Source organism: Salvia miltiorrhiza, unplaced genomic scaffold (genome assembly GCF_028751815.1).
Source record: "Salvia miltiorrhiza cultivar Shanhuang (shh) unplaced genomic scaffold, IMPLAD_Smil_shh Hic_asm_8, whole genome shotgun sequence".
Taxonomy (NCBI): Eukaryota; Viridiplantae; Streptophyta; class Magnoliopsida; order Lamiales; family Lamiaceae; genus Salvia; species Salvia miltiorrhiza.
Window position 1 is genome coordinate 368086 of NW_026651397.1, and position 10249 is coordinate 378334.

General features: G+C 39.0%; 1 long non-coding RNA gene across 1 annotated transcript; it reads left to right on the top strand.

The window, feature by feature from the left end:
* Positions 1-3296, top strand: LOC131002252 (uncharacterized). The gene is made up of 3 exons (XR_009094227.1): positions 1-487; positions 2442-2505; positions 3013-3296. It is a non-coding gene; the product is annotated as an uncharacterized LOC131002252 (long non-coding RNA).
* The last annotated feature ends 6953 nt before the right edge of the window (positions 3297-10249 follow it).

Below are 10249 nucleotides of genomic sequence, written 5' to 3' on the forward strand. Positions count from 1 at the left end.
TATTTGATCACCTTTCACACACTTTATTTAATTACCCATACCATATGTTATATGCCTAAATTTTGCTAAGTATGGAATTGAGAGAGTAGAGAATTGAGAGTATGAGATGGAGAGTGTAGAGATTAGAGAGAGATTAGAGTGAGAGAGAGATCATCCATTAATTAGCAAATATTCTCTAAGATATCAAATCCTCTTTAAAGATTCACAAATCTTTACAAGATTAGCAAAATCCTCAAAAATCTTGCTAGATAATTCTCTCTCTCCCTCCACCCATTTTCGAGCTCTCTCTCTCTCCCCTTCATCTCTCTATTTTTCCACCATTTTCCTCCATTGATGCACCTTCGAAGCTTCTCAAATTCATACCAAAAACTCAAATCACCCTCTAAATCCACCCTAAACACCTCTTATCAACTTAAATCCAAGAGAATCCTTGAAGATTGGTTTCAAGAATAGTGAGAGAAAATTTGGATAATTGGTGAAAACTTGGGTAAGTAATCTCTATATTTATAGATTAGACTTGTATGAGTTTGTATGTGAGTATTCTTGAAGGATTGAAGCAAGAAATCACCCCCTCCCTTTTTCTTCAAATTTTCGAAAAATTTGGGTGTTCTACCCTTCAAAAATTTTTCTTTTTCTTTCCTTGAATTGAGGTGAGAAAAATGATCTATGTGATGTTTGGTAATGATTTGAGGTGTGTTTTGAAAAACTATGTTTTGAGATGTAAAGATTCGATGAGTTTAGTTTACCCCAATTTGGGAATTTTTGAGTTGATGATCAAGGTGATGAATTGGTGATGAAAATGAGTCTATGAGGTGTATATGATGATGATTGATGGAGTAATTTGAGTATATGATGTCAATTGGAGTTTTGATGTGAGTTAGTTTACTAGAATTAGGGATATGTGTATATATGCCCTTATTTGTGAATTGATGGTATAATTATGTGAGTTTATATGACTAAAATTGATAGATATATGATGAGATTAAAGATCCATGTGAGTTTATAAAATTTCTTAGAGTTTAGTTTAATAAAAATTAGGATCTTCTTGTCTATGTGTCTATTAAGTGATTTAGCTTAAGATATGTGTAATTGAGCATGATGTTAGTGTATAATTATGTATGATTAAGTCTATTGTTAACTAAGTAAAAATTTGACTTGAGTTAGTATATGAGAATTTTTGAGTTTCATATCTTGAGAAGTCAATGATTGATAACATGAGGTCTATTTTGATCTATGACCATTATGTGAAAGATGTCATGCTTTTGTTGAGAATTTTATGTTGATATATGAGTTTTTCACTAGAGTTAGTTTACATGATAAAAAGGGAAATATATGTGAAAAATGAGTTATATGAAGTATGAGGTCATTTTGAATGATTGAGTGTTTTAAGCATGAAATTGAGAAGAGGATTTACTTAATACGTTGTAGAAACGTTTTCCTTGAGATTTGAGTGGATGATGAAAGAAAAGAGTCAAGATTGAGTATTATGAGTATTTTGATGTATTTGAATGTTTTTAAGTGCTTTAAGTGCTTAAAATGAGTTTTGATGTGTTTGCTTTGTATAAATGTTAAATTGAGCATTTAAGAGTTTGAGATGAGTTTTGGTGATTTTTCGTAGGCTACTGACCTACTGTGATCGACGGTTTGTCGATATCAAAAAGCTTTGCAAATTTTACAGAATGTCCCTACATGAGTCTTGAGCACCTCTGTAAAATTTCAAGTCATTTGGACTTGATTTACTATTTTTATAAAATGTAAAACCAAATCTGCACATTTCTGCCGGGAATTTCAGAGAACAGGGGACAAAGTCATTCATTTCAGTGACTTCCTGTGTGAATTAGATTTCCAAATTTTTATGGTATCAACTTTACTGTATGGGCTAGATATCCACCAAATTTGAGCGCAGTTTGACAACGTTTACTATTTTTGAAAAATCAAACTTTTCGATTGCTCAAAACTGCCGAATATGGTAGACTGTAGTAAAACAGTCATATCTCCCAAACCACTTGGAGTTTCTGACTCTACTTTTTTTTAAATGAAACTCGACTCAAATACCTTTCTTTTGGTATGAGTCTGGAATCCAGGGGATGTCGGAGTCAGAACGTGTTCAAGTTTGAAGTCGAGTCTGTGTAAAAACAGAACATGTCTTGATGATGTTTGATGGTATTTTCTTATGTGCCTTATGTGATTGTGTTGCCTAAGTGTTTGAATGAGATTAGACGAGTCTTATATGAGAGATGAATCGAGACCTAGAACCATGATTTTCTTGAACCCTATCCTTGGACTTAAGGATTTGAAATGAGTAAAGAGTTTATGTAGAGTTGATTAAGCGATAGAATATAATATAGAGCATGAGTTGAAGCATGAGTTTTTGTCATTGAGTTTCTAATCGGGATTCATTTTATGACATGAACCTTCGATGATGACAATGATCCCTGAAGACACAAGCAGAGCAAGGAAGTAAGTAACTCCGCTTTGACGGGAGTTTTTGAGTAAGGTCTTCAGGTGGGCAATATTTTGAGTATATGTTTATCATATGAGCTTTCTAAAATGATGTAATGATGTTAAGAACTTATCAAATGTTTTGAGATAAATGATGTTTGAGAACTGTTTGACTTGCCAATTTTTGATGTTGAGCTTGTGTGTTACCCTCTACTGATGAGACGAATTCGGTCCTGCCACAAGCGGGATTTTGTGCACAGAGGTGACTGTGAGCCGTCTTCGGGTCGGCCGGTCACGGTACTTGAGAGGGAGGCCTACTTCTCAGTACCTTTGATGATGAGTAGTGGATGTGGTACATACATGATGAATGTTTAAACTGCGCAGTTACTTATTTATGATGTTGATTATGAAAACTGCATGCACAAATTCATTGATACTAACTTATTTCTGTGTATTGCTGAGATGTGGCAAGCTTCAAACTTATAGCTCTAAGAGCACCTTTCTTGTTTTTCGGCGTTTGCCCACTGAGTATTATATACTCACGCCCTGCATGTATTTCTAAATGTGCAGGCTAAGCGAGGAGTGAGATTGGTCTGGTGCTGGTGGGGGATCGTTAGATGACGTATTTGCTTTATCGTATTTCTTTTTTTTATCGATAAAGTCTTGATGTGAAGTTACTTCGAATATGAATCAAGTAATATACTCACGGTTATGTGTCTCCATACATGTAACCGGTTCGCCTTTTGCTGCGGCACTCTGCATTTTATGTTTCCTTATGAAAAATAAGCTATACCTGTTTTGTTTTTGTTCGTGAAATTCCTGATAATTAAAAAGTTATAACGACGTTGACGATTTTACCCTTGGGTTCAATTAATAATATTTTCCTTAGCATGCTTTGATGTGAGCTTCCGCTTGATGTTCGACCTACTCTTCTATTCCTTTATTCTTTAAAAATAGTCGTATTGATACTCGTACCCCACTATCACTAGTGTCGGGAATCGGGCTGCGACAATCTAGAAGTAAATTTTGAGTCTCGGTCTGAAGTGATTGACACGGGTACACCGTGTAAGCGTACAATCTCTCGAACATACAACTGAGCTAGCTTGTCTGACCCGTGTGTGATCGGTATTGGTATAAAATGAGCACATTTTGTGAGTCGATCCACTATTACCCAAATGGCAGTGTTTCCTCTCTTTGTTTTGGGCAAACTGGTCACAAAATCCATTGCTATGTGCTCCCACTTCCATTCTGGGATTTCCAATGGTTGTAGCTTTCCATATGGCCTTTGGTGTAGGGCCTTCACTTATTGGCAAGCTAGGCATCTCTCTACAAAGGATGCTATGTCTCTTTTCATGCCTTCCCACCAAAAATGCTTCTTTAGATCTTGATACATCTTAGTACTCCCGGGGTGGGCAGTATGAGGGGTATCGTGAGCCTCACTCATGATTTTATCCTTAAGCTCATCATCGTGGGGGATGCATATCATTCCCTCAAAGAGGATAGCATTATCTGATGTTTCTTGATAATTCTTGACTCCTCCTTTCCTTACTGCTTCCCGTAGTTCTCCATTTTCTCGTCTTTTCTTTGTGCTTCTACAATCATCTTTCTCAAGCTAGGTATTGTTGCAACAACGCTTGCTATCGTCACTGGTGGTTTAACCACTTCTATGCTCATTTTTCCAAACTCTTTGATGAGCTCATTCTTTTGGGTGACGAGGCATCCCAACCTAGATTGAGTTTTACGGCTCAATGCATCAGCTACTACATTGGCCTTACCCGGGTGGTAGTTAATACCGTAGTCATAATCCTTCACTAGTTCGAGCCACCTCCTTTGTCTCATGTTAAGGTCCTTTTGCTCGAAAAAAATACTTCAGGCTTTTGTGGTCTGTGAATATCTCACACCTAACTCCATATAGGTGGTGTCTCCAAATCTTCAGCGCATGCACCACTGCAGCTAACTCCAGATCATGAGTCGGGTAATTCAGTTCATGTGGCCTAAGCTGTCTTGACGCATATGCTATCACTCTTCCTTCTTGCATCAGCACGCAGCCAAGTCCATTTTTGGACGCGTCTGTGTAGATCACGTATTCCTTATCAGCTGTTGGGACGGCTAATACTGGTGCCGTAGTCAACTTTTCCTTAAGTTCTTGGAAGTTCTTCTCGCACTCCTCTGTCCAAGAAAATTTTATTCCCTTCCTGAGTAGTTGCGTCATTGGCCTTGCAATTTTGGAAAATCCTTCCATAAACCTCCGATAGTAACCTGTCAATCCTAAGAAACTTCTTATCTCATTAGGGTTAGTAGGTGATCTCCATTCGCGCACCGCTTGCACTTTCTCAGGGTCCACTTTAATCCCTTCTGATGACACAATATGTCCTAAAAACGTGACTTCGCTGAGCCAAAACTCGCACTTGCTGAATTTGGCATAAAGGCGCTCCATCCTCAACGTTTCTAGGACAATTCTCAGATGTTCCTCATGGTCTTTCTCGTTCTTCGAGTAGATCAGAATGTCATCTATGAATACCAAGACAAATTTGTCTAAGTACGGATGGAATACTCGATTCATGAGGTCCATGAACACAGCTGGCGCATTGGTTAGCCCGAATGGCACAACTACAAATTCGTAGTGATCATACCTAGTTCGAAATGCTGTCTTAGGTACGTCTTCTGGTCGAATCTTCAGCTGGTGATAACCAGACCGCAAATCAATCTTTGAGAACACGCTTGCTCCCTTGAGCTGGTCGAAGAGGTCATCTATCCTTGGTAAAGGATATTTGTTCTTCAGTGTCACTTTGTTCAGTTCCCTATAGTCTATGCACATTCGCAATGTGCCATTCTTTTTCTTCACGAAAAGTACGGGTGCACCCCAAGGTGATACACTTGGTCTAATGAATCCAAGTTCCAAAAGTTCTTGCAGTTGTATCTTGAGTTCTTCCAACTTTTTAGGAGCCATTCGGTATGGTGCCTTCGAAATGGGAGCTGCCCCGGGCTCCAAATCAATGGTAAACTCAATTGGTCTGTCCGGTGGTGGCCCTGGCAGAATCTCTGGAAATACATCTGAAAAGTCCCGTACAATTGCTACATCTTCTATACTCTTTTCAGTACCCAGTTCTCCGTGCAAGTATACGAGGTAAGCTGAGTATCCCTTCTTCATCATTTTCGTTGCTTGTAGGGCGGAGATGATCATCTTTCTTCTTCCCATACTAATTCCGTGGAAATGTGACGGCTCCCTTCCTGGGGATCGGAATGATATCCGTCTTTCGTTACAAAGGATGGTGGCATAGTTCTCGGCTAGCCAGTCCATTCCTAGGATTATGTCCACATCTCCCATCGGTATAACATACGAGCTGTTCACTACAATCTTGAGTGACCCTATGTTCAGTTCTAGGTTCAAGCACACATGATCTACTGTCGTCATCCCTCCTATAGGTGATGATATACTCAACTCTTGAGCAGCTCTTTCCATTTTAAGTTTTAAGGTGTCGACACATGTACTTGAAATGAAAGTATGCGATGCGCCCGTATCAAATAGAAGTACAACAGGAGTATTGAGTAGCATGCCCATACCTGCCAGGTTTCCCTGGTTGTTCTCGGGCTGTTTCTGCCTCATAGCATAGGCTCTAGCATGACGAGGTTTTTCATGTTGTTTCTGTTGTCGCTGCTGTTGTTGGCGGACCTGTTGCTGATACGGTTGTTGAGGTTGTGGTTGGTACTGTAGCTGTTGGTGCTGCTGTGGCTGCTGATACTGTGGTTGCTGCCTTGGATATGGTTGGGGCAAAGCTTGAATTGCTCGCAGAGGTGGAGCCTGGATAGGTGGGTTTGGTCTTGAACCCGTTCCATGTTGCCTATTCGGGCACCGGTTTGCATAGTGCCCCTTCTGGTTACAGATATAGCAACTATCACTGCCGGCCTTACAGATTCCCACATGATTTTTGTTACATTTGGGGCAATGTGGGCTCTCTGTTGGTTATTTCCCATCTGTTTCGGTGCACTCTGGCCTCCATAGCCCTGTGACTGGAAGACCCGTCCCTGCCATGGCCTCTTCTCGCCTTGGTTCGGTTTACTGTTGTCCCATCTCCTTTTTCCGTTAAAATTCTGATTATGATTTTGATCCTGTGGAGGTGCTGGCGCAGGTACAATTGCAAGTCTTTCTCCAGACATGGCTGCCTCAATGTCTAACGCTCGGCTGAGCGACTCAGTGTAAGATAATCCTCCGTGGCTTGCCAAAGCCATCCTAATCTCGTGCCTCAGTCCGGCACAAAACTTTTCAGCCATCTTCTCATCTGTGTCAACTTGTTCCGGCGCATATCTAGACATATCGCAGAACATCCTGTCGTATTGAGTTACCGACATCTTCCCTTGTTTTAGATTGTAAAATTCAGCCTCCTTTTTCTTGCGGTAGCTCTTGGGTATATACTTGTCATATATACCGGCTTTGAATTGTTCCCAAGTCAGGTTTTCTAACTGCTCTGCTGTCATCGTTTTCATCCTTGCTTCCCACCAGAAATCAGCTGACCCAGTCAACTGAAAGGGCACGCAAGTTAGGCGCTCTTGGTCATTGCAGCGAAAAAGCTGAAAATGCGCTCCATCTTTCGTATACATGTCTCAGCTTGTCCGGATCTCTTGTCCCACTGAAGACAAGTGGACTTTGTCATAGGAATAGTTCTTCTATTCTATGTTCTAGTTGTATGGGTGGTGAGGCCATGTTTTGTTTTAGCCCTGGTACTGGGCCTCTTCCATCATCTCAGGGAATTCTTTCCCCTTCTCTCGGACGCCTTTGCTTTGTTGGCATTCCGATGAGTCGACATATGGTCACCAATGTAATACACATATGCATATCATCGATTCTGTAAATCGTTTTCTTGATTCTCAAATCTCGTTCATACTCTATCTCATGAAAGTATATAAATAACATAGCAGAAATAACTTGCCGCAAAAGACTGATAGGGTCGCTACATAGACATGGGAAATTAGTATCAATGAGGACTATTTCATCAACATTTGAATATAGATATGGTGATCTATCCAAGCATTATACATGATGAACTGGCTATCTTGCAAATTCATCATGAAAGAGCTCAGTTCCAAAATGCCTTATTAATCAGCGTTTCCGTACTAATACTAGTCAAAATAACTAAGCCAACATAGGGCATACAAAATCATCGAAATGATCATCGTTTTCAAAATACACAAATAAGGTCCTACTAAATGCACAAGAGATTGTCTGTAAGCATTACATGCTTGACCCTTGGGTTGAAGCATACGTGTTTGACTAATTTAATCTGATGAGTATCTGTTTGTCCTTGGGTCACAGAAAATCTACCAACAGCTAGTAGATCGCAATGATTCAAATCACAAATGGCAATTAGGCAAAGTGTTTCAATAATTTGCCAAATAATTGAAAATGAATAACCATAGGGTAGAAATGAATTGACTGAAAGGTCGAAACGAAATGACCTAATAGTCTGAACCCGTTTGGCTTTTCAGATGAAGGTTTAAAATATATAGGTTTAAAGACCCATATATGACGACTACTGAGATTTTGGCCATGTGGACTAGCCAGGTCCGACACAACTACTTCTCAGTCACTCGGAAATACTTTTCCGAACTTGGCAACTCTTGTTCATTGACTGCAAAAGGTATATTTGGTCTAAAATCACCACTTTCTTCTTAACATCTTGAACATGTCCTTGAGAATATTCTAGAGCTTCTCAAACTTGGAATCTGCTTCCTAGTTTAATACAATCCTTAAACATCTTCTATAGGCGAAATAAGGTAGGCTCGACCTTACTCAACAATATTCCTCTATATGATCTTTATGTAGTACTTCTAGTACTTAGTGTTCCTTCACATAGCGCTTGAAATGCAACCATATAATTTGAAGCACTCTTCCGTGTTATTGTAAAAGACCTTCTGAATCATCACGCATTCAATAAGGCAATAGCTTTTGCTCATCTGAGCACCTTTATAGGGTATGTGTCACCATGTGTAATACTAAGTCATGGAATGACCTTAGTCAATGCTCTCATTGCGGCTACCAGACTAAATGCATAATCAAAGACGTTCTAACTGAGGCGATGTCCTTGATAGGTTAAGGTATATATATACTTATCTTGAGTATATCCTTAGGGTCTCATTAGAATCTTAATTCATTTGTTTCAGCATTGATCCACTGTCGGCGCTTCTAGCTATTATTAAACTCTAAACCCTCTTCGAGAACTTCTCTCGTCTTACACACTTGCGTAAACTTTTATGATCAATCATAATGGTTGGTAACTGCTAGTACCCATATCACATCTCGTCTTTCAAATTCGTAGTAGGTGATCGTAATCAATAGGGATTCTCAGTCATGTTCTTATCTATTGAGATAGGTACTGTAAGTAGAATGGTTCCGAATATCTGAAACTATAAGTTGATAGCTTTAATCGTAATATTATAACATCATATACAAAGCATTTTGACCCCTCGTAAGTCTAACTCTGAAGTTCATACATGAATCATGAAGGTTATCCTCAAGCCATAGCTAGTGATAATCGAGGTTAGAAGCGAGTCTCAGCTTATTAAGGATTAGCTAACTGATTACATCAGTCGCACTCATCACCTATAAGCAATATTGTACTTAAACTATCATCGAAGGCAATAGTCGATTAGGTGTTTAATACGAGAAAATAAACAAGATTTTAATTCTCGAAAAATCTCAATAAATGAGGATGCGTGAAATGATTATGCATGACTCATATTCCTTTAATTAAATTATGAGATGCTAATATTGTACTTAAACTATCATCGAAGGCAATAGTCGATTAGGTGCTCCGTCTCGTGTGAACAACCTGAATGAAGAACTATGCCTGCTTCAGTGATTCGTGCGTGGCACTCTGCTTGCACTGCTTTCATTGGATTCTCTTCCTCTTTCTTAGCTCTTCACCATGGCTATAGTGAAATATAACTGAGTTTCTAGCTTCTATTGTTCTTCTCGTAACAGTGATCATGCATTCTTAACGCATCTAAGTTCATTGAGATATCTAATCAATCAATAAAGCATAAAACTTGAATGTAAGCATCAGTACATTCATATAAAACGTGAACTTCTCAATGTTTTAAAATCATTACCACCTTCTTTCTTGCTGAGCATGACGATGTGATGAAGTGCTGAGCTTTTGTCGACTGACTCTTTCATACTAGTGATCATACTAGAAAAATTTGTTAACTCTAGGGTTCAGAGCAAATGAACTGCTCTGATACCACTCTGTCACGACCAGACCTAATTAAGGATAATTAAGCCGGGGAAACCGTGACTAATGGAGGGAGATTAGAAGCGGGGTAGAAAGGGGAATAATCAAACAAGAAAGGATCACATTTCATCATTTAACAAAAGGAATATTTATAATATAACAGAAGTTTAGTCGTATAGACTCAAATAACTAATAAGTTCAGATATCTCTGACTTAGCCAAATAAACATAAAACTTCTGAGTACGCAGCGGAATAAGGTTCTGATTACATGTATGAAGACATGTAACCCTAGAGTTCATTAATACATAATAAGACAAAAGAATCCCGCTCGTCACTTCATCACCATCGGCAGCTGCTCAACCTGCACATTTAGAAATATATGCAGGGCTTGAGTACAAAAGTACTCAGTGGGCACGTATGCCTAGGTATAAAAATACATGCTTCAAAACTGTAAATTGTCATGCCATTATAAACAGTACAGCAAGGGAGTTTTTCGCTAAAAAGGCCCAAGCTTACTAAATTCATTTGTGATTCTTAAAGTTCGACTGATCAGTCTAAGTTCTCTTGTAATCTATCAT